The sequence below is a fragment of the Oryctolagus cuniculus genome, chromosome 1 (assembly GCF_051225735.1).
Source record: "Oryctolagus cuniculus isolate XC-2025 breed Fujian yellow rabbit chromosome 1, ASM5122573v1, whole genome shotgun sequence".
NCBI lineage: Eukaryota > Metazoa > Chordata > Mammalia > Lagomorpha > Leporidae > Oryctolagus > Oryctolagus cuniculus.
This window is the reverse complement of record NC_142867.1, coordinates 173,850,781-173,874,721: the sequence shown is the minus strand read 5'-3', so window position 1 is coordinate 173,874,721 and position 23,941 is coordinate 173,850,781. Positions and strand designations below refer to the sequence as shown.

Sequence of the window (23,941 nt, the reverse complement as noted above, 5' to 3'; positions counted from 1 at the left end):
TATTGGTAAAAGAAAATCCAGCTTGATATTTAGATCTAATACAGTTCCAGTAAAATCTCAGCGTGATATTATGTGGAAGTCAACAAACCAATTCTATAATTTATATGGAAAGGCAAAAGATTCAGAATAGAAGAACAAAGTTGGAGGGCTTATATTATCTAATATCAATGCTTAGTATGAAACTACAGTGCTCAAGATAGTATAGGACTGATGAAGATATGGATATACAGATCAATGGAACAGAGTAGAAAACTGCGACATAGAACCAGATAAACATTCACAAAGAGTTTTTGACAAAGATAAAGGAAATTTAAAGAAGCAAGAATGGTCTGCAAATGGTGCTGATACAATTGGTGCATTCTTGTGTGTATGCACACCCCCACACAAACACACACAAATGAAACCTATACACAGATCTTGTGTTTTCCCCTCAAACATCTCAAAGTTTATCATTAGCTAATATAAGTTCCAAAAATGTAAACCTTCCTGGCTATATCTGTGTGTGTGTGTGTGTGTGTGTGTGTGTGTGTGAAAACCTATGTCCTTAAACTTGAGGGTAAATTTTTTTAAAGATTTTATTTATTTACTTGAGAGACAGTTACACTCAGAGAAACAGCAACAGACAGAGAGAGGAAGAAAGAGAGAGTGAGAGAGAGCGTGCACTCTTCCATCTGCTGATTCATTCCGCAGATGGCTGCAATGGCTGGGTCTGGGCCAAGATGAAGCCAGGAGCCAGGAACTCCAACAAGGTTTCCCATGTGAGTGCAGTGGCCAAGTACTTGGGCCATCTCCCATTGCTCTCCAAGGCATATTAGCAGGGAGATGAATCAGAAGTAGAGCAGCTGAGACTTGAACTGGCTCCCATATGGGATGCCACTGATCCACAATGCTGGCTCTGAGGGTAAATTTTAAGACCTAAAACCAAACATACTTTTTATGAAAGAAAAATAGATGAATAGGATTATCAGTTTAATTAAATATTTTAAAAAGAGACTTCTAATTTGTGAAACACACTAGCTAGAGAATCTAAAGGTCAGCCATAGACTAGGGAAAAATATTTGTAAAACATTTATCTGACACAGGTCCTGTATACAAAATACACAAAGAACTTTTAAATATCAGTGATAAGATAAACACATAATCCAGTAAAAAGATGCCTTAGAAGACAAGACAACTAAATGAAATGTGGTATCCCAGGTAACAACAACAACAACAAAAAGACATCAAGTAAAAGAAAATCAAAAACATCAAATAATGTATGGAATTTAGTTAAAAATAATGTATTGATATTGATTAACTATGACAAACATAGGTATACCTCACTAATAAAGGGTTTGAAAATAAGGAATTCTGGGTGTGGTTCATGAGAACATATTTGTTTATTGATTTTGATTTATTTAAAAGACACACCCAAAGAGAGAAAGAGAGAGAGAGAGAGAATCTTCAAAATCCTCTAGTTCACATCCCAAATGCCTGCAACAGTCAGGGCTGGACCAGATTGAAGTCAGTAGCCAAGAACTCCGTCCAGGTAGTCACAGAGATCCAAGTACTTGGACCATCACCTGCAGCCTCCCAGCTCGCACATCAGTAGGATACTGGCTAGGAGGTAGGGTGGGACTTTTTCTGGGCTTTTTTTTCTATATTTAACATAAAAATAGCAAAAGCAATCATCAAAGAAGAAAATAAGTATTCAAATATTTCATAAAGAAGACAAACATTACTTTGTTGAAAAGTGGTTCTTTTTTTTAACTTTTATTTAATGAATATAGATTTCCAAAGTACAGCTTATGGATTACATTGGCTTCCCCCCCCCAATGACTTCCCTCCAACCTGCAACCCTTCCCTTTCCCGCTCCCTCTCCCCTTCCATTTACATCAAGATTCATTTTCAATTTTCTATATATACTTCTAGAAGATCAGTTTAGTATACATTAAGTAAAGATTTCAACAGTTTGCACCCACGTAGAAACACAAAGTGAAAAATACTGTTTGAGTACTCATTATAGCATCAAATCTCAATGTAAGCACATTAAGGACAGAGATCCTACATGAGGAGTAAGTGCACAGTAACTCCTGTTGTTGACTTTACAAATTGACACTCCTGTTTATGGCATCAGTAATCTCCCTATGCTCCAGTCATGAGTTTCCAAGGCTATGGAAGCCCCCTGAGTTCACCGACTCTTATCTTATTTAGACATGGTCATAGTCAAAGTGGAAGTTCTCTCCTCCCTTCAGAGAAAGGTACCTCGAAAAGTGGTTCTTAACAATGGAATAAGAGCAAAAGAGAATATATAGATAAATATAAAAGATTATTTTTAAATCACTTTTTTTTACAGAAGATCAATTTAGCATATATTAAGTAAAGATTTCCACATTTGCTCCCACACAGAAACACAAAGTGTAAAATACTATTTGAGTACTAGTTATAGCATTAATTAAACATCTAAGAGTAATTGTGTATTAATTACAGAGTTCAACCAATAGTTTTAAGTAGAATATAAAATGCATTTGTATTGTTGTGGCTTCCCCCCCCAACCTCCCTCCCTCCCGTGGCCCTCCCCTCACCCACTCCCTCTCCCATCCCGCCCTTCATCAGGTTTCATTTTCAATTACCTTCATATACTGAAGATCAACTTAGAATATACTAAGCAGGGATTTCAACAGGCTGCACTCACAGAACCGAACCAGGTATAGGGTATTGTTCAACTAGTAGTGTTGTTTTTGAGTTTCATAGTTAAACACATTAAGGACAGAGATCCTACGTGGGGAGCATGAACCCAGTGACTCCCGTTGTTGATTTAACAATTGGCACTCTTATTTATGATGTCAGCAATCACCCGAGACTCTTGCTATGAGCTGTCTAGGCTATGGAAGCCCTTTGAGTTCACCAACTCTGAATTTGTTTAGTCAAGGCCGTATCACAGTGGAGGTTCCTTTCTCCCTTCAGAGAAAGGCGCCTCTCTCCTTGATGGCCTGATCCTTCTGCTGGGGTCTTGTTCATCAGGATCTTTCATTTAGACTGTTTTTTGCCACCATGTCATGGCTTTCCATGCCTGTGAGACTCTCATGGACCTTTTAGTCACTTTAAAATATAAAACAAAATAAAGCATTGTGGCACAGTGAGTTAAGTTGCCTCTTGGGACACCCATATCCCATATCAGAGTCCTGGGTACTCTGCTTCTGATCCAGCTCCCAGTTAATCCATCTAAGAAGGCAGCTGATCATGGCCCAAATACTCAGGTAAAGGCATAGACATCAGAGACCTAAATAGAGCTCCTTGCTCCTGATTTAGCTTGGTCTAACACTGGTTGTTGCAAACATTTGTGGAATGAACTAGCAGATGCCAGATCTCTCCCTCTCTCTTTCATTTTCCTTTTCAAATAAATAAATAAATCTTAAAGAAACAAAATATAATACAGTTTAGTGCTATGTCCAGTGATTAAAAAAGCCCTTCTGATAACTGCATTCCATATCATAGTGCCTGGGTTCAAGTATTGGATCTGCTTCTGATTCCCACTGTCTACTAATGAGCACCATGGGAAGCAGAAGGTGATGGCTCAACCACATGTGTTTCTGTCAATCTACATGTGAGGCCTAGATTGGGCACTGAGCTCCTGGCTTCAGCCTGGCCCAGGCCCTGATGTTATGGAAATTCAGGGAATTAACTAACTAGAAGATTCTCTTGCTCTTTTCTCTCTCTCCCTCTCTCCCTCTCTCTCCCTCTCTCTCTCCCTCTTCCTCTGTGTATGTGTGTCTGAATTTCAAATAAATTATAAATTTATTTTAAATGTGTATACAAATATTTAACATAATACTACTAAGCAATTTTAAAAATGTTTTATGATATTTAGAAAAAAAAATTGGAAGTAAATTGTATGATAGCAACACAAAGAAGTCAGCAGAGTCAAAATGGAAAGATGCTTAAATAAGTCTGTAACTCACCATTATCAAATATAATATTACTTAAAGATAGATCATGATCAGATTAAAATATATTATATAATGAAAAAATGGATATACCAATAACCAAAGAAATTTACAAAATATAATGATGAAAATAATAATTTGTTTATGAAGGTGGATAATAATAGTAGAAAATGAACACAGAGATATTAGGATAATAGAAAAAAAGTGAAATGGTAGACTTTAATCCAACCATCTTAATAGTCACATTCAAGTTAAATAGTAAATACATCCATGAAAAGCTCAAGATTGTCCGATTAGAAAAAACTATATGCTTGGCTATATACTGAATGCAAGAAATTCAATTCACATTATAGGTCTGAAACAAAGTACAGAAAGATGCATACTATGCCAAGGTAATCAAAAGGCAACTGAAGTAATGATATTAATACCAGATGAACTAGATTTCAGAGCAAAAAAACCTAACACGGATAAAGACTGTAATTTTATAAGATCATCAAAAGGGCATAAGGCTCCTGAATTTTTGTGAACTCAGTAACAGTACTTATAGATGCAAAAAGAAAAAAACTGATGGAACTGCAAAAAGAAACAGAAAACGAACAATGACCATAGAGCTGGAGATATCAACACCCCATTCTTAACAAATGGTTGAAAATGTTGACACAAAATCAGTAACAGCATAGAAGTCTTGAACATCTTGTCAACTAATTTAACTTGTAAAATATTTTGAAATATGCCACTCAACATAGAATTATTATTCCTCACAAGGCCAGCAGAACTTTTACCAGGATGCACTACATTCCCAGTGGTAAAATGATTCTCAGTAAATGTATACTTTCTGACTGCCAGATAATGAAATTAAAAATGAATAATGAGATATTTTCTTTTTCTTTTTTTTAGTAAATTTTTATGCTTTCTTAACGATTTATTTATTTATTTGAAAGGCAGAGATACAGAGAGGCAGGGGCAGAGAAAGAGAGAGCAAGGTCTTCCATCCACTGATTAATTCCCCAAATGGACACAGCGTCTGGAATTGGGTCTATCAGAAGCCAGGAGCTTGGAGCTTCTTCTGGGTCTTTCACACAGGTACAGGGACCGAAGCTCTTGGGCCATCTTCTACTGCTTTGCCAGGCCATAGCAAAGAGCTAGATCGAAAGTGGAGCAACCAGGTCTCAAACTGGTACCCATAGGTGATGCTGGCACTACTGGCAGCAGTTTTACCAGCTATGGCACTACGCCACCCCCAAGATATTTTCAAAATTTTAAGATAGAAGGAAACAAAATGCATTTCTAAGCAACACATGGTCAAAGAAGAAAACAAATTAGGAAGTCTTTTGCTAGATGAAATTAAATACACATGTCAAAACTTGTGGAATGTAAATGCAATAGGGCTTAGAAAGATATCTGCAAAGTCTATCAGAAAAGCAGAAAAATCTCAAACTAATTCCTTAATTTTCCAACAAATGATAAATGAAAGAAACAAGGAGGAAAACAAAGCTAAAGTATGAAGGAGAAAGAAAATAAAGGTAAAAGCACAAGAAACAACATAGAAAATAAAAACAATGTATAAAATCAAGAAAAAAAAAACAATCTGTGAAAATCAATACATTTAATCCATTTCTAGTCTAATTAATGACACAAAAAAGGAGATGACAGATTTACAAATATCAAGATTTCAGGGATAATATTTCTATAAATCAGAAAAATAATAATGAAAATATCTAGATAACTTTTCAAAGGTTTTCAAATATATCTACAGTACTCTTGTAATGTGCATTTACAGGAAGAGGGTTCATTTCTCTCCTTAACTGGGGCGTGACTTAATGATTTGTTTCTAGTAAATTGTATATTGTAGCAAAGACTGTGTGGGAGTTTAGATGTTAGATGATGAAAGATTGTGGCTTCCTCCTCTCTCATACTGTCTTGGATTCCTTGCTCTGGGGAAAGTGTTCATGTGGTAAGGACATTTAAGCCCTTAAGCAGATTATGAAGAGACTCATGTGGCAGGAAAGTAAGACCTGCCAACATTCATCAAGGAACTATCTTCTTCCAATAACTTTGAGAGTGATCCATCTTGAAATTGGATACTCCAACACATCAACCTTCTGATGAGTACAACCACATGAGAGACACTGAGCCAAAACCATCCAGCTAACCCAAACCAGAATTTCAGATCCAGAGAGATTTGAGAAAATAAATGTTTCATGTTTTAAGCATTGTATATCCAGAAAATGTGTTTTATACAACAATAGATAAGTAATAAAAATTTAGGCTAATCAATTTGGCAAATTAGAGTAAATGATAAATTCATGAAAGGTACAATATAATGAATCTCACTGACAATGGAAAACGTAACCTGAATATTTTTATTTGTATTTTTAAAAGAATTTTGTATTTACACGAAATGTAGAAAGATTATTCACCCACTACTTCACTCCCTAATTAGCAACAAGAGCCAGAGCTGGGCCTGGCTGAAGCGAAGAGCCAGAAACTCCATCTCCACTGGGTAGCAAGGACTACAGCACTTTAGCCATCTGCTGCTGCTTCCTAGGTCTAAACCAGGAAGCAAGGCAGGAAGTAGCAGTGCCAGGACATGAGCCATGTACTCTGCATGGAAGGCCAGCATCTAAAGATGCAATTTAACCCACTGTAGCCTGATACTCAGGCACTATAACCTGGATATTTTTAAACCTAATAGAAAAATTGAATTTATAGTTTAAAATGGGCTCACGAAGAAAATTATAGGCATGAAGTCTTTAGTGTTGTTTCTGCAAAGATTGAAAAATATACAAAAAGAAATTATACATAATAATATTGCTTATATATGCACATATTATAATATTAAATGGCAAAATGGCTTTATTATGGGAAGGCAAGATTATGTCTGTATTTACAAATCAATCACATTGGCTGGCGCCTCGGCTCACTTGGCTAATCCTCCGCCTGCAGCGCCGGCACTCCAGTTGGGGTGCAGGATTCTGTCCCGGTTGCTCCTCTTCCAGTCCAGCTTTCTGCTGTGGCCCGGGAAGGCAGTGGAGGATGGCCCAAGTCCTTGGGCCCTGTACCCGCATGGGGGACCAGGAGGAAGCACCTGGCTCCTGGCTTTGGATCAGAGCAGCGTGCCGGCCTCAGCGGCCATTTGAGGGGTGAACCAACGGAAAAGGAGGACCTTTCTCTCTGTCTCTCTCTCTCACTAACTCTGCCTATCAAAAAAAATCAATCACATTAATTCACCATTAAAGTATAAATTAAAATCATATGAGTATTCAAATAGAGGAAGAAAAACATATTTGGTCAAATTCAACACCCATCATGATAGAAACTCTCAAGAAACTAGAAATAGAAAATAACTTCCTCAATCTGAAAAAGGGCATCTGCCAAAAATTTAAAGTTATTGTCATATTGAATGGTGAAAAACCAAGTGTTTCTTCATTTAAAAAATCAAAATAATGACTATGATGCCAATGTCAGGGGTACTATTTACTCCTGAAGATCCAGGGCAGTAGAGCAAGGAAAAGAAAATAATGCTATATAGAAAGAAAAGGAGGAAATAAAACTGTCTCTACTTTCCTTATCATGATTGTCTATAAATAAAAACTCAAGGAATCTACAAAAATACTATACTAATAATGAGTTTAACCAGATTAATGCCTATCAACTCAAAATTCAGGAATCACTGCTTATTAGTATACTAATGAAATGAAAGAATCACTGTTATTAAGACCACATTTCTAGGCCGGCGCCGCGGCTCACTAGGCTAATCCTCCGCCTAGCAGCGCCGGCACACCAGGTTCTAGTCCCGGTTGGGGCTCTGGATTCTGTCCCGGTTGCCCCTCTTCCAGGCCAGCCCTCTGCTGTGGCCAGGGAGTGCAGTGGAGGATGGCCCAGGTGCTTGGGCCCTGCACCCCATGGGAGACCAGGAAAAGCACCTGGCTCCTGGCTCCTGCCATCGGATCAGCGCGGCGCGCCGGCCGCAGCGGCCATTGGAGGTTGAACGAACGGCAAAAGGAAGACCTTTCTCTCTGTCTCTCTCTCTCACTGTCCACTCTGCCTGTCAAAAAAAAAAAAAAAAAAAAACAAAAAAAACAAAAAAAAACACATTTCTTCCCAAAGTGATAAATTCAACAAAATTCCATTAATTATGACTATGATTTTTTTACTTAATATTAAACTATAATACATTCAATAATAAAATGTACATGGAAAGACAGAGTCAAGAATAAATTAAAATTGGTATTGTGAGTTGAATTGCTATAAACATGGGAGAGTGCAGTAGCTCTTTCATATGTTTATTTCATTTCCTTTAATTATTTTCCTAGGAGTGATATAACTGATTCTTATTGTAGATCTACTTTTAGTTTTCTGAGGAATCTCCATATTGTTTTCAATAATGGTTGTATCAATTAGCATTCCTAACAACAATGTACTAGGGTAGCCTTTTCTTCACAACCTCTTCTGTATTTGCTATTTTTTTTTTTATTTTTAGAGAATAGCCATTCTAAATGGAGTGAGCTGATAGCTCGTTGAGGCTTTTATTTGCATTTCCCAGAAGGCTAGTGATCCTGTGCATTTTTTCGTGTGTCTGTTGGTCACTGGTATTTCATCCTTTGAAAAATGTGTTTCTATCCTTTTGCCCACTTCTTAACTGAAGTGCTTGTTTTATTGTTGAGAATCAATCTAGATTTCTATCAACCAATGATTGGATAAAGAGAATGTGGCATACATACATGATGGAATATTACTCAGCCATAAAAAATGATGAAAACCTTACATTTGCAATAAAATGGATGAAACTAAGGATCATTATGCCAAATTAAATAAGTCATACACAGAAAGACAAACATCAAACGTTTTCTGTTATTTGTGGAGGCTAATGTTTAGAGAGTATAAAAATGATGTGTATGTAGCTATAAATATTGCATCACTGAATCATACTATATGCATGACAATATGGTCTTCTTTCCCCATTATATAATTATCATGAATCTTCACTTTGTGATATTAATATATCTGTTTTCAAGAAAATAGTGTATGTGTGTATATATATAATGTCTATAAATGTGAATGTGGAAAACTTAAATTTTAAAGCTAAAACACAATAAATATCAAAAAATAAAATTTAACTATCAGGCCTTGATGCCAAAACTTACTATAATCTTAAGACTTGCACAATAATATATAACTCACAATAGATTATAGAAATAAATATATATATAAAACTATATAAATGCAAAATATGTCTTCTCACAAAACTATAAATGAGGGGTCAGTGTTAGGGTACAGCATGTTAGGTCACCACTTAGGATGCCAGTGTGCCAATTCTGGAGTGCCAGTTCTACTCCCAGCAGGTCTGCTTCCTATCCTTCTTACTGCTAATGCAACTAGGAAGGCAATGGGAAACGGCCATGGATTTTTATAACCACTACACTTGTTCCTTCTCACTCTTCTTCACTGGCTAGCCTTCCAATGTTCAACTTTCAAATTCAAATTTCATGAAGTGCTCCGTTCTCTGTCATGTTTTAGATTATAAAACTCCACCTAGAAAGTTTGTTAAAACATTAAAAATTTTTAAAAAGTAAAACTTAAATATCCAATTATCACTTAAAGTCAGTTCATGTCCAAATCCCTATCTTAGCATTCTGAATCATGCATTTATTTGCATCTGTAGACATTTACATTTGTATTTCTTAATATATATCTCACATTCTGATTTTTTGAAAATGAATTCGTGATTACTCCTTAATCCCAAGCAACCTCCTCAATCCAATATACCATTGCTAGTTGAGGAGCACCAGTGCCCAACAAGAGATTGCCTCAGCAAGGAACTTGTTCATAGTAAATAATATGATATCAATTACTTCCTTTCTTCTTTCACCAACTTTCCATTTTAATACCTATGCCATTGATCACTTTCCATTCTCTATTTCCACTCACACTACTGTTATTCTGATACTGTTTTTCACTTGTAATAGAGCAATAGATGCTGAGTTAGTTCTTTCTTCATCTGGGCCTTGTTTCAGACTTCCTACTGATAGTGACAGAGACACTGTGTCAAATACAAACCTAATCACAAGTTCTCTCATTTATAAAAGATTACAGTGCTTTCCAAAGATTTCAGAATAGCATTCAATTAGCTGAGCATTATTTAAAAGTCTTCCTACCTCATATTTTGTACCACTTGACCCCTCAACATTTTCTTCAGTTATGAATAATTACTTGCAGTTTCTCTACTTATATGATACCATTTAACACCAATCTGACCGTTAATGCCATTTGGAATATACTCTCTTCACAAATCTAAGTCCCAGTATGTGCCCAAATAGCACCTCTCATACTTAAAGACTGAATTTTTATCTGTTCAGAGATATCTTTCTTGATTCCCAATGCTTTCCCTTACATAATATAAAATTGTCAGTTGACTTCTTTTGAGTCTTGATCCTATTGTCCTCCATACCTGAATGTATCATATCATAGATTATAATGAAACAACATTTTTAATTGACTTTTGACTCTATATACTAGATGAAGAGCTGTTCAGGATGGAAACTATAGTTAAATCATCCTTGTAATTTTCATGGCAGAGCAACTCTAATATTTCTAAATTTCCTAATAAATATCTTTTAATTAAATTAATCAATTTGTGAAGCAGATATTTTAAAAGTAAAACATTAATATGACATATAGTATACTATATATCCTATTTCTATTTAAAGACCTATGCACAAATGTTCATCTCAGTAATTTATTAGAAATAAAACAAAAATGGAACCATATATGATAAATTTCACTGTTAAATGTAGTTTTGCAAGCTTGTAATCCTAACATGTCACTCTCCAAAGAGCTTAACTATATCTTCAAAGCATTGCCAAGGACCAGAAAATAACATTTAATGCAGTGTTGGCAAATGTCTGTTATTTTCCTTAGTTTGTTGGTCGTGTCTTTTTAAAATTAGTTTTCATGGAAATTATACATATTTATATAAAAATTCAGAAGGCTTCAGTTCATTCATTTCACCCAGATTTTGACTTTCCCTTAGAGATTTCAAAACACTCCACTGGAAAGCTATTCATGAAGAAAAGTAGTGTGCTGCCAGTTTAAATGAATCTCTGGCTTCATACCAGTTGAAAGAATCCTCTGAGAAGATGATTTTGAAGCAGGCATATGAAAAATATAAAGCCTGTAGGTTTTAAACTATAGTTTATTCTGCAGCTATTGAGGTTGTTAATCACCATAGTTATGGATGTGATGAACATACTCACTAGAACTACGGATTCTTATTCCAAAACAAAAAAACCATTAGTACATAAAAGTAGACAAATTAAAGTGCCCTGGCTCTGACAAACCTCAACAATTACCATGTTTTATATCCTTAATTCTGAAATTAATACTATAAGCAACTGTATCCTCCAAATACTTTGCCTGTAGTTAAACATACTAAGAATTCAGATCTTATGGGTAATTCTATACAGTTTTGATGACATGGAGCTGTTAATTTCTACAAAATGATATCTCAATATTTTTAGTTTTTACATATTATTGGCTCTTCATTATTCCATTGTTACATAATAATTTTTCTTTTATTCCCCCTAAAAGGAATTATATTTTTCTGTGAGTTATTGATGTCCAAGAACAAAGTTTCAACAAATCATGTTTTAGAGAACTAACTGGATTTTGTTAGTGGTTCACAATCTGGTCATTATCCCATCTATGAAATAGAAAGGTGCCCTATGGGGAATAATAGAACAATCAGTTTATGTGAGGTCCTTAAGCAATGCCAATGTTAGACCAATATCAGGTTACATTCTCTGTATGGGATAAAGCAGAAGAGACTTCCTTATCATGCCAATTCAAATGGTCTGAGCCAGTTTTGCTTGTTTGCTGTAAATAATCCATTGTGTTTGCTTATTCTTCTAAAAACTGTCTTTTGGGGGACATGGCTAACATCCTTCTTGGTTTCTCAGAAGGTCAGGTTTACAAAAGTCAACAGCAACAGTTTTGGTTTGATAACACAGAACCTTAGGATGTGTGACACAATTTTGCGTGGATCTGATTTGACCTAGTGCAGGACCTGGTGTTAGACTTTTGCAAAGGCTTACAGACTACTAGTTTACAATGGAGTACAATTTCACATCGCAGGAATAAGGGCAAAACGGAGAGAGGCAGGGAAGGAGAAAAGTAAGTTCAAGTATCAATTAACTGGTGCCAAGTCTGACCAATTCCCAAATCTTGCATGTCCACCTTCTGAAAGGACAAACATGTGACCTTTCTCAGGATAGATCACTGTGTTTGTGAGCTGGGATGTAGGAAGTTACCAGAGAGCCAAGAAGCAGGAAACAAATGTGATTGAGATGACCCGGTTAGCACTCGCGATGTGCTTGATACACAGAGTTTTACCCAGGTTCATGCTTCCAGAACTGCTTCACCAAAAATTAACAGTCTACTTCTCTTTTTATGTTACTATGGTCAAGTTTATTGATATTTACACACTCAATGGTCATTTCCAAAATTTCATGGAATGTAAAATGTGACATGGCTTTTGTGATATTTTGTCCTCTCTGTGGATGATGTAGTGCATTCCCTGACAGAGTGGGCATCAACATTACTGTAGGTGCCAGAAATAGATGAAATGATTAGAACCGCTATACCACAGTTCAGTTATGTAGTTCAAGAACTGAGTTTTCTCATGTACCAATCTTGGAAGAAGTGGTGAAGTTGTCCACTGTTTCCCTTTGCTTCTCATTCTATCAGTGAAACATGAGTAAGCATTGCTTCAGGATCTCCACTCTCCAGGGTAAAACAACCTCATTTGGCCTTCACATAAAAATAGGAGTGTGGCAGGCCTGTTTCATTGCATGTGATCCTGAGGCTTGGCAGTTCAGATAGAAGAAGGCACTTAGTTGCTTATACTCAGGCCGGATGTGTGGACATTTCTGCTTTCAAAACTTGAGATTAAATGTGCTTGGCTCAGATTCTGATCTATTTATCATGTGCTCAGTATACACTGAGAAGTAGGAGGTTGTTAAAAGTACAGAAAATCCCTTCATGTACAAAACATGAGAAGGACAGATATTTGGTTCCTGGGGTCTTGTCTCTGGAGGCATGTAGGCGTAATATTTCTTTGAAAATATCATACCAGTTTTATCTCTCCTGGGGGTATATCCTCTGCTTTACCTTCACACATGTTACTTAACTCTAGCTGTCTTTCTGTCACAATCTACGAATTATTTTGTCAGTCTTTCTCTTGAGCTTGGCTGAATTTTAAGATCAATGAACTTACTTGTGAATTTGACAGGGCTATCAGTTGTTGTAGCAATTAATTAAGCCTTACAAATTATCTTAACCCACGACTAGCAGCCTCTATCTTGCTTAATCGCCACTCAATCACACAGTTAAATTTGCCTAAAATTAACGTCGTGGTCCACAAGGAGACAATTTCAACCATCCTGTCCAGCTGCTAATTCTCTGAGCACCTCCTTAGGCGTAGCTTTGAAAAAATATTAAAGCTTCAACATAGGAATCTTACTTTTCTGAAATCATTTGAAAAATGTTCTTTTCTCCTTCAAAGCCTAATTTTGGAGTCAAGCAAAAAATGTTTATGACAAAGCATTTTTCCATCTTTGTGATATTTAACATTTCAGGAGAGAAAGCAACTGGAGAACAAGCTATAGGAGGAGAGCTTCAAAAAGTGTACATGTGCAAACACATACTTTCACATTTTCATTTATTGGTTCATTGACTGTGTCTCAAGAAAGGTATAGTCAAGAAAAAGAAACTGGTTACATGAACAACTTTGCAGCTGATCTTCACACTTAAATATCATTCACCATAACAAGCCGACTTGGAAACTAACAATCTATCCACCTGTAAAAACATATTTATATCTATTCTATGCTAGGAAGTGTTCTTCACTGTGCTTGTGTGGCAAAAGAATAGCATTAGGGTTTCTTGAGGCACTCTTTATGCCTGGATTTTTAGTTCAAGCTGTAAAAACCATGTAATATATGATCTGACTTTAAAATAGCTATTTTAAAATGACCCATTTCTTTTTTAAGAGCACATAAAGGTACATGTTAATCTGTTTCCAGCAGGAGAGCTAACTCCTTGTTCTTGTGCTCATGTGAAGGAGTGGGTTGTCATGAGAGACAGAGGAATCATCTGTTACAGGAAAATATCATCTTCCTTATAGAGATGGAGACTAACATTTCAGAGGTTGGAGCTGATGAAGAGAACCCACTTGATAAGTACCTAATAGATCCCTGTCACAATACTAGCTACTCCATATAAATGTGTTCTAATCTTATGATTAGCTATTAATATTCTGTTGATTTTTTCCTTTTTCTGATGAGCCAGATGAGGGTCAGAAAAGTTACAAAAATTAGCATGATCTCACAACTGATAAGTGGAGTAATCTCTTCATCAGCATTGCCCCTTCTTCTTCTTCTTCTTTTTTTTTTTTTGTCTAGTACCAATAAGTCTTGATTTATTCATTATATTTTCCAAGGGAATGGAGAAGGGATGAGTAGATCAGCATATGTGTTACAAAGCAATTAGGAAATGGTAATGAAGTACCCAGTACAGCAAAAATCAACCTTCAAATAAATACACCCCAGTGACAGAGACACCAAAGCCCAAGGGGCTCAGTCTCCTGCGGTCCAGGAGTGAGGGGAAGAGGTCAGGGAAAGAGCAGACACAAGTTCTCCTTCTCTCCCTCCCTCCATAAATTCAAGATTTCACACACAGCAGTAAACATAGAGTTAAATTCATCCATCTCCTATCAAACAATCTTGTGGCCACTCTGACCTTTCTTGCACCTGCATAAAAGTTTCTGAGTGACTTGCATGTACATTGATAGTCTCCTTCTTGGCCCGCAAACCCCACTTCATACACAGAAGGTTCGCCAGTAGCATTTCTTCTTTAGGATACGAATTCCATAGGTTTAGTTTTGATCCATCCAAATATATCAGTGTCTTAAGTCTTTGGCATGAATCACATCAAGATGTGGTCTTGACTCTGGAGGTTGGGAACAAGGGATGGCAGTTTCCTATTTTCTTCAGGATTTTTGCATAAATCCTTTAGATTTGTGGAAATACCCCAAGAGTTAAACATTTACATGTGCAGATTTCCTTTTTATTGATGGAGGAATGGAGAAGACGATAGGTTAGGAGTCAAATTTTAAAGATAGGAGATCCAAAATAGGATAGGGGAATGAAAACACAAAGAATAGATGGTTTAAGAGCCCCACTTCAAGAAGGCTCCACCAAACTTATGATTCAGATACTTTTGCCTGGTGCAGAATCTTCTATCAAAGATGCTTTGATTATTTTTCACTCAATAAAAAAAGAAGTTTATAAACAATAATAGCACAAAAGAACATGGAGAAAGGCCAATGCCTCACATTCACACAAACTAGACCTCCAGTGATCATCAACTCAGAGACTCAATGAAGTCCTACAAAGCACAAATACAATTACTAAAGGGGGGCAACATTTGAGGGAGACAGGGACCCAAGACCAGGCATACATCACCCAGTGGGTTCTATTGCATTTATCCCATTAAAACAGTGAGTTAGGTTTGTGGTGATCTTTCATAGAAAGTTTAGCACCAGGCAAAAGGATCTGAAACATATTTTGGGGGAGCCTTCTTCTTCAAGTGGGGATCTTAAGCCATTTTTCTTTTGTGTTTCCCTTTGCCTATCCCCTATCAGCATGCAAATGAAACCCCCATTTTGTCCTTTAGTTACCACAACTCTAGTAATCAATACTGTCACAGGGCAGGACATTGGCCCCAGATACCACAGAGGCCCTCGCTTATGGGACTCTCTGGAAGTCAAGAATTTAGAAAGGTTAAGGAATTTTAGACTTTGCTTCATATTTCTATCTTTGGACAGCACAGAATGGGTACATATATGTTGGCCTTCAAACTTGTCCTTATCAGCTCACATTTTTCACGCACATTTGTGCATGCACACACACACACCCTGTTGTGCCTAGTGGTAGTGGGTCTAGCTTAATCTGCTGAGGATGGATCTGTTATGTGAAGCAAAAGACCCATGCCCTAGATCAGGCAAGCCTAATCATGGATTCCTCATCAGGCTCAGCTCTCTTAACTTCTCTGCACCACCTTCCTGTTTAATTTTCAATCTTTGAGGAGGAGGAGATCAAGTCATGGGGCAACCCAATTAACACTTTGTCTCCTATGAAATATTTTCAAGAGGACACTATGGTAAAAAGCCAGCTCTAATTGGCAAAATGAGGTAGTACAATAGGCTGTGCGCTCCAAATAGCTGCTCTCCATGGTGATGAAAACAACAAAAAGTATTCCTGCTGTGCAGACCTGGAGCTGCTGCAGACTTATCCCGGAGATTACTCATGTACCTGGGAACGCAGTGCAGGAATGAGGGCCTTATATTAAAATAAACCAAAATGCAAAACAAGAATATTTATATATTTAGAAAAACAATTCAAAATGCACAAGATATCTCATTTGCACACAGTTAGTGCAGTTGGCATCCTGGAGAAAGTGGAACCAAAGGTGTAGTTATCCAAGGGAGCAAGTAAATAAGTCACATTGGCCCAGAACAGGGTCCAGTGAGCTTAGGAGCAGTGGGTCTGTGACTGCTCCCCTAACCATCATTTTTTCTCATCACGGCAACCCATTGCTTGTGACAGTACCCAGCACTCTGTCCCAGGATCGAGTAATGGGGAAACAAGATGTGGAAAACCCTACCTTACTCCTGAGAGAGTCCCTCCCACAGAAAGATGTGGTTTCTGGGTTGGATCCAAGAATCTGGTCCCACAGCCAACCTTCTCACACTGGCTAGGGAAATATCATTCCATATCCTTCCTTGAAATGAAAACTTCCCCATCCAGGCTACTTTCTAAAGCTGGAGATTTTGCACGTGGGGCCTCAGATAAAGCATGCAGGCTACAGGGTGATATCCCCCCCAGATGCCTTATTGGCATTTGGATGCAGCATGGTTGGAAATCCTTTGTCTCACTCCTTCCTCCCAGCAAGAGGGAAAAAGGGGTGATGCTCTGAACCCCAGCCTGGGATACTTGGCATTTCCAGCTACTGCAACCCACCCTGTCCCCATTTTCTCCACTCTGTGGTTGATGCCTGCTGCTTGAAACTTTGTGATAGCAAAAGAACAGCTCTCACCCACTGGGGCTCAATTCTGGGCTTCAGGGAGCAGGTCAGGGCTGTGGATCTCTTGTTCATCTTTCCAGAAGCAGGCTGGTTTTCCCTGGGGAATGGGGCCCTGTTGGGTCTTGCGGGGAATAAGACCAGCGTATGGCTAATGCTCTGGCAGAAGTGGCACTTCTTGGACTGGAGTGGCAGCCTGCACTCCTCGGCATGATGGTCTAGACCTCCACCTGTAGCACCTGTCTCCTTTAGGGCTGTGCTTCTGCATGTTCTTCCCCTTTGGCCGTCTCTCACTCCTGATACAGAACACTGCACCAGGCCTAGTGACACTGACGCTGATGAATTCCAGGCCCTTGGCAGATTTCTTGAAGGTGAACTCCACTGCTTCACCCTCCTTCAGGTTCCAGAAGCCTTCTGTGTGCAGCGTACTCTGGTGCACAAAGACATCCATTGGGGGTTTGAGTACGATCCCTGCACAGACGGTCATGGACAGGAAGCCCAGCCACATGCACACGCTGAACCACTTACAGACTCCTCTGCCCCCCAGGGACGCGTGCCCTATGCTTCTTAGGGAGCTTTCTTCACCACCTTGGTGCAGCCACCTGCAAACTGCAAACTATGTAAACCAAATCATAGCTAGCCTGGAAATCTGCTGGTATAGTTTCGGTGAATTTGTTGGACTTGTGATATGGGGATGATGGCAAAACAAGAAATGAGTGATATTGATCTCATCAAGTGAATCTTATTAAATCAATTCATGATTAAAACTGTTTCCTATATCCACCTTTATGTATAAATAATTTATTAGTTACAGTTTTACAATCTTTTGATAATCAATAATCAAGTTCCTATGCTTTTAAAAATAAAGAGATGTGAGTTTTACTTCTCTTTGTTTTAGTAACCCTTTCTAGCTCTGAAGAAATTTAAGGTTTTCATTCATGTATTTTTAACCAAAAACTTTTTGTTTAATGTATTTTATAATGTCAGTAAATAACATCTATTCCTAATATTTCTTTATTTGTAATATATTTTAGCTGAGTTAGAAGTTTGTGAGTAAGGATAAAGGCTTCTGTGTGTACCCTGTTTTCCTATAATGTTAGCTCCTGATTCCTCCTAGGAGAATTAAGAAAGAATGAACTCCATTTTCCCAGATCAATTCTATGGCATTGGTATTAAACAATCTATATCTTCTTTTTAAATCCAATTTTCCCCTAGAATTCTATATTATAATGAATTTTAAAATGCTTATTCATAATTACATCTTAGTAAATCAATAATGATGTGATAAAGTACATGGCAAGAGTTTATCTGTGTTTGCTTGGGTCCACCCATATGAACATTTCATAAAACAAACACTTGTACAGAGATATATGATTTGAGGACAGTAGGCCATAGATAGTGATTCTGAGAACAGTATGGTACAGTATCCCCTTCTCAAATTGTTCTCCATCCAGCACTACAGATATGCCATGAACTTTGTCGAGATACCATTTCCAATCATATCTCAGTGGAACCTGAAGAGCTCGACTAACGGAAACCTTGATCCAGGTAACTTGATGTTTTGTATGTTAACATTTGGCTCACTTTCTAGCTCATGTCTGACTTTAGCAAAAGAGAATCAAATCTACAGCTATAATTGTTATAAACAGGGAGAGTGGAATAAATCTCTGGCTAGTAATATTTTTAAGTTAATAAACATTATTTAGAAAGACATTGCTGGGGCTGACCATGTGGTGCAGCAGGTTAACATCCTGGCCTGAAGTGCCCACATCCCATATTGGCACCAGTTCAAGTCCCGGCTGCTCCACTTCCGATCCAGCTCTCTGCTATAGCCTGGGAAAGCAGTAGAAGATGGCCCAAGTCCTTGGACTCCTGCACCCATCTGGGAGACCTGGAAGAAGCTCCTGTCTCCTGGCTTTGGATCGCCACAGCTCTGGCCATTGATGCCAATTGGTGAGTGAATCATCAGATGGAAGACCTCTCTCTCTCTGTAACTCTTTTTTTTGTTTGTTTGTTTGTTTGTTTTTGTTTTTGTTTTACAGGCAGAGTGGATAGTGAGAGAGAGAGACAGAAAGAAAGGTCTTCCTTTTGCTGTTGGTTCACCTTCCAATGGCCACCACGGCTGGCGTGCTGTGGCCAGCGCACCGCACTAATCCGAAGCCAGAAGCCAGGTGCTTCTCCTGGTCTCCCATGGGGTGCAGGGCCCAAGCACTTGGGCCATCCTCCACTGCCTTCCCGGGCCACAGCAGAGAGCTGGCCTGGAAGAGGGGCAACCGGGACAGAATTCGGCGCCCCGACCGGGACTAGAACCCGGTGTGCCGGCGCCACTAGGTGGAGGATTAGCCTATTGAGCCGCGGCGCCGGCCTCTCTGTAACTCTTTGAATAAATAAATAAATCTTTAAAAATACATTGCTTTCAATTACATAACAGCTATTGAAAATAAGCTCCATCCATTCAAAGTAAAACACACTGTATATACTTGAAGTAATATTTTAGATAAGATGTAACAATAATATTTTTGAGATTGAGCAATATTAAGTACGTGACCTTAATGTTTATTTTATTGCTGAAGATTTTTTTCAAGGAACATAGCTTAAATATCCCAGGTCACAATTTGGATTTAATAAGATTAAAAGGTGTTTATTATGCATTCCTCAACATGCAAGCATATACACGAACAATCACATACACACACATATTTTTCTTTACACAGAACTATTGTTCAACCTGCATTTTGTAATATATTGTGGATCATGTTTAAAGATAGCCCATTCTGCTTTGTTATACAGCCTTCTTTTTTAAAACTCGTTTCTGTTTAACAACCATTGCCCATCAGGGAAATCTTCCTTATGGTTAATTTAAATCACTCGTGCTCTGTAACCGGTTTACAGTTTTGTCCTCAGTTCTCCTTCTGGTGAGAAGATAGCTACTAAATCCCCCCATTCACCTTCTGGTGCTCTTTTCTCTTCACACATAACTTACCCCTATGAAGTTCTCACAGGCATTTAGACTCAAGCATTTACAAAATGCAGTTAGAAGTTAAAAAATTAAAAAGAAAATAAGGTCCTTGAAAAGGGCTTGGGGGAAGAGATATTTTATATGTCAGATTTTGTCATTCAGGAGCAAAAATAAAAGTTTAGCCTCTATAGATTTTTGTAATTTTCTAATTATGTTGGAAGTTTGGATAAAACCCCCAGTCCTTTTTTTTAATAAGCCTTAAATTCATTGATATGTTTCTATTCTATGGGTTCTTTGAATTTCATGTATTTAAGAACATGATGTATTCATTTTAGTGATCATAACATCAATTTAAACCCAACATTTTGATCCATTATTTTCGTAAACCAAAAAAAAAAATTTTACCATGCTAGAATATAAAATATGTTGGGTATTTCTTAATGAAGGTGATCAATTAGCTTATTTGTAAGTTTTTATTTAATAACTAATTTTAAGTCAACAGTTATATTTTAAGGGATATTTCTATATCTGTATATTAATATTTATTTATTTATTTGAAATTCAGATTCACAGAGAGTGAGGGAGAGGCATAGAGGGAAAGATCTTCCACCTACTGGCTCACTTCTCAAATTACTACAACTGCTAAGGCTGAGCCAGGCCAAAGACAGGAGCCAGGAAATTCACTTAGGTCTTCTATGTGGGTGCCAGGAGCCCAAGCACCGGATCGTTAACAGGGAGCTGGATCAGAAGTGGAGTAGTGCATATGGGATGCCGGTGTTACAGGTAGAAGTTTTACCTACTGTGCTACAACATTGCCCTATTTCTGTTTATAAATATTAGCTCTCAAGAAGTTAGCTTGTTATGGTAAGTAATTTCTATTAATTTTGCAAATTTTCTGGAAGCTACAATAATTATAAATAGTAAAATAAATTCCTTAAAAAATTTCAGAGTTGATACTAATATCATTTTAATAATACAATCATGAATTATAAAGCATTTGAAAAAAATTGAATGCAATTACAGCAATTGCACTCTGACCATCCATCCAACTAAACTGTACAAGCAATCTCAATTTCTATCATAATTTGTGTTCATGTTTAAGCAAATTTTAGGGTAAAGTTTAAAATTCAAAATGTTAATTAAAGAGGGAAGGACCTTGGAATCACCACTGTCAAAAACATGAGAAAGAAGCAGAATTTGATCAATAGCTTCAGCCGTCCCCATGGGAACCTTCAGCGCTAACAAGGCCCATCAAAGACTTTCCGTGCTGCACTGATGTAGCTGGGCCTTTATATTTCCTCTTGGTCAGTCATTAGATATAAGCTTGCCCTGGTAGAGCACACCTTTGGATGTGGTGAATCTCAACAGATTAAGGGAACCCTGAAGGTGTTTACAGTTGAAAGGTGTCTCTTGACAGCTCTCCTAGACACTATGATAAGTCCTTTAAGGAAAATCTAAATGGTATACAGGCAAGCCCACCACTATTTATTTAGTTATGTGCCACACATTGCTATAACTACTTTGTATATACTAACTCATTTAAAAGCACAAGCGTGTGACAAAATTACTCCCATGTTACCATTTTCAAGATAAAGAGAATGAAAATGATGGAATTCCAAAAACTTGCCCAAAGTCACACCTGGTGGATGGTAGAGCTAGTCAATTGAAGCATTCTGGTACAGAATCTGTTGTGCTTCTTTGCCGCCCAGAGTCACTGGTTGAGTGGTTCCTAAGGATCTCTTCATTACCCAATTCCTCATTTTTAATTCATTTTTATTGCTCTTTTTCTTTCAGAATGACCTGCCATGGTTTAATTTGGTTTATTTCTTGAAACTATCTCCTAGGGTAATTCATATGTCATGATGCTGGTTTTTCCAACTGCTTTTCTGAGATGTTTTCTGGTGATTGCTTTTCATCTTGTTACTGCTTAAGTGTTGATATCCTTTTAGTGTTGGCTACTCAGTTTTCTTAACTACTTATACTAAATACTATACCTAGAATGTATTCCATCCACTCTGATGCTGATATCAATTCTTACTATATCACAAGATGCTCAGGTATCAGGTCATGTTGTTCATGTTAGGAATGAATGTGGTGGGACAACAGGAAGGAAGCAACCTTTCTCCATGCAAGAACTGATGAAAACAGAAAATGTAATCAGTATGTTCAGTCCTCAGCCTCTCAAATTTTCCCAAATAAGATAAGAAAATGCAATGATGTCACTTCCAACTACTTTCTTTTCACATCATAGTGAAAGGAAAGATGTCAAGAAAAAGGAAACAATATAAATTAAGAAGGAAGAAATAAAACTGCTTTCATTTACAGATGATTTGATCTTATGTGTAGAAAGTCAAAAAATCAACTGAAAAATCCCTATGCGGCTAATGAACAGTTATTGCAAGATTTTACTATGCATGGTTACTTTATAAATGGCAATTACTTTCCTATATATATGCAATGAACAAATAGAATCTGCTATGAAAAACAACACTGATTATATTAATACCCCCAAAGTGAAATACTTAGGTATAAATCTAACAAATTACATACAAGATCTATGTGATGGCTAATTTTGGTTGTCAACTTCAGTGAATGAAATGTTGCTAAGATAGTTGGTGAAGCTTTATTTCTTCTCAGTGCTACAGTAGACACTGAGTCCATCTATCAAACTGAGAGTTACACCATCAGCTTTCTTGCTTCTAAGACCTTTGAAGTTGGACTGAGCCATTGTACTGGCTTCTCTGCTTCTCCAGGTTGCAAATAGCCTATCATGGGACTTCCCAGACTCCATAATCAACTGAGTCACTGCCCTACTAAATCTTTTCTTATATGGTCTTCTATATTCTCTATGAGTTGTCTCCCTGAAATATTTGTGTATCCTGACTAAATATATGTGAGAAAAATTATAAAACTATCATGAGTTAAATAAAAGGACTAAATAAATGAAGATGCCCAATATTGTCAAGATATCAATTCTTTCCAAAATAATCTGTAGAATCAATGCAATCACAAGAAAAATACCAGCAAGTTATTTGTTAGAATTTCAACAAACTTACTTTAATATTTCTATGTAGAAGTAAAATATCCTGAGTACTCAATACAATACTGTAAGATAAGAACAAAGTCAGAAGACATACAATACCAACTTCAAAATTGATTATAAAGCTACAGTCACTAAAGATAATGTAGTATTGGTTACAGAATAGATGAAAAATTAATCAACAAAATAGAAAGCCAAGAAATAGACTGGTAAAAGTATAGTCAACTAAACTTTGAAAAAGGAGCGAAGCAACAAATGAAGCAAATATAGGATTTGCAAGAAATTATGTCAGAACAATTGGAAATCCACATACAAAAAAGAAAAAAATGAATGTAGACACCGACCTTACATGCAACAGAAGGATTAACCAAAAATGAATCATGGATGTAAAGTGAATAACTCTAAAACTATTGGAAGATAAAATAAGAGAAAACCTGGATTACCATGGACATGGTAATGACATATCATCAATTCAATGAGAAGATATGCAAATTATAAATATGTATGCACCCAATATCTGAACACCCATGTACACAAATATTGACAGATCTGAAGTGAGGCATGGCAAACAATATATTAAGATAATACATCAATATCCTCTTTTCCATAATGTATGAAACATCCAGATAGAAACTCAACAGACATGGTGGACTTGAACAACACCATTGATCGAACAGACCCAACAGCACTTTTCATAAAACAGAAGAATACATATATTTCTCAAGTGCACATGGAACTTCTCCAGGATAGATTGTGTGTTAGCTTACAAAACAAGTTTTAATCAACTTAAAGAAGGTTGAAGTTATAATAAGCATGTTCTTCAACTAGAATGGAATAAAATTGCAATCACTAACAGCATGAAAATGATAAAATTCA

General features: G+C 37.1%; 2 pseudogenes; both read right to left on the bottom strand.

Moving 5' to 3' along the window:
• LOC108178081 (ret finger protein-like 4A-like protein 1 pseudogene) overlaps nt 1–13,365 on the bottom strand; it is a 28,771-nt pseudogene extending 15,406 nt beyond the window's left edge.
• Nucleotides 13,366–17,091: 3,726 nt separating this feature from the next.
• Nucleotides 17,092–23,941, bottom strand: part of LOC149128765 (protein lin-28 homolog A pseudogene) — a 146,074-nt pseudogene continuing 139,224 nt past the window's right edge.